The sequence below is a fragment of the Borostomias antarcticus genome (genome assembly GCF_949987555.1).
Source record: "Borostomias antarcticus genome assembly, chromosome: 4".
Classification (NCBI taxonomy): Eukaryota; Metazoa; Chordata; class Actinopteri; order Stomiiformes; family Stomiidae; genus Borostomias; species Borostomias antarcticus.
The window spans coordinates 9,995,982-9,998,329 of NC_140237.1; positions in this window are offsets into that span (position 1 = coordinate 9,995,982).

Consider the following 2,348-nt stretch of genomic DNA (forward strand, 5'->3'; position numbering starts at 1 on the left):
ACCCCTACTACCTGACCCCTATATAACCTGGCTTCATAGTACCTGACCCCTATATAACCTGGCTTCATAGTACCTGACCCCTACTACCTGACCCCTACTACCTGACCCCTAAATAACCTGACCCCTACTACCTGACCCCTATAGAACCTGGCTTCATAGTACCTGACCCTACTACCTGACCCCTATATAACCTGGCTTCATAGTACCTGACCCCTATAGAACCTGGCTTCATAGTACCTGACCTCTACTACCTGACCCCTATATAACCTGGCTTCATAGTACCTGACCCCTACTACCTGACCCCTATATAACCTGGCTTCTATAGTACCTGACCCTACTACCTGACCCCTATATAACCTGGCTTCTATAGTACCTGACCCCTACTACCTGACCCCTATATAACCTGGCTTCTATAGTACCTGACCCTACTACCTGACCCCTATATAACCTGGCTTCATAGTACCTGACCCCTATATAACCTGGCTTCTATAGTACCTGACCCCATACAGTAGAACCTGGCTTCTATAGAGCCTGGATGTGTTGAGTGTGATGTGAGCAGGATCAGGAGTCAGGGTTCAGGAGGAGAGGTCAGAATCAGGGTTCAAGGTCAAGGTCAGTGTAACCTCCCCCCTCAGATCTATCAGATCAATAGCCGTTTACTCCTAGAGGAGCCGGGCTGGGAGGACAAAGCCAACCCTCTAATCATCTGATCAATAACTGCTCACTAGGTCCCATTGGCCAGCAGGATGGGATACGTTAAGTATGGGGGGAAAGGGGGAGGGGGGGGGAGGGGGGGGGGTAGTAGCCCATGAGATTACTGTTTATGTCGTACCCTCATCCTCTCCTCCATCCTTCTCCATCCCTCCATCCCTCCATTTTTGTTGAATGTTAGCTGATAACAATCCAGGTGGCCGATTACAGATGTTCTTCTGTTGTCTTATCGTGGGACCAGAGGGGTTAACCGAGGCTAACTGAGGAAGTCTGACTTCTGGACAAAGTAAAACCTGGAAAGCTATTTTTGACTTCAGTCCATGTTCCATATTTGAAGAGTTTCTAGGTTTTATTCATTGCAAAAGTCAGGCTTGCTCAGTGGTGAAATACCCCGCTGGAAGGTTGTATAACACGTGATGTAAATACTGGATCCCAGCAACCGGACCAGGCAGGGAAAACACTGACACCTGCTGGGAAGATGGAGGCACTACAACCTGGACACATCCTTTTATTCGACTTTTAAATGGCATTGATGTCATTGTGTATGTGTTGTGTTGGTGTGTGTGTGTGTGTGTGTGTGTGTGTGTGTGTGTGTGTGTGTGTGTGTGTGTGTGTGTGTGTGTGTGTGTGTGTGTGTGTGTGTGTGTGCGCCGAGGTCTGATATTGATGCTGCGGTCGGAACGCTGGACTGGTGTCAGCAGAACTCAGCAGGTCAGTCAATCACTACCAACAGAGGGATGTTTCTTCTGGATTCACACACAAACACACAAACACACACACACACACACACACACACACACACATACATAGAGACAGTGAGTGGAGCACAACATTTGGCTGAATTTAAATAATGTGGAGATGAATATGTGAAGATATGCTATATAAAATATAGTGTCCCCTCCTCTTAGATCAACCTCAATCACTGGGAAGGTTTTCAAATATCACCCAGAATGAACTAGGAGAAGAGGAGAGGGATTATTAATATGAACCAGGAAGAGAGGAGAGGGATTATTAATATGAACCAGGAATAGAGGAGAGGGATTATTAATATGAACCAGGAAGAGAGGAGAGGGATTATTAATATGAACCAGGAAGAGAGGAGAGGGATTATTAATATGAACCAGGAAGAGAGGAGAGGGATTATTAATATGAACCAGGAAGAGAGGAGAGGGATTATAAATATGAACCAGGAAGAGAGGAGAGGGATTATTAATATGAACTAGGAGGAGAGGAGAGGGATTATTAATATGAACCAGGAAGAGAGGAGAGGGATTATTAATATGAACTAGGAGGAGAGGAGAGGGATTATTAATATGAACCAGGAAGAGATGAGATGGATTATTAATATGAACCAGGAAGAGAGGAGAGGGATTATTAATTTGAACCAGGAAGAGAGGAGAGGGATTATTAATATGAACCAGGAAGAGAGGAGAGGGATTATTAATATGAACCAGGAAGAGATGAGATGGATTATTAATATGAACCAGGAAGAGAGGAGAGGGATTATTAATATGAACCAGGAAGAGAGGAGAGGGATTATTAATATGAACCAGGAAGAGAGGAGAGGGATTATTAATGCTGCATGTCTCACCCTCCTCTCCTCACAGGGAATAAGGACTCAAAGCTTAGATTCACTA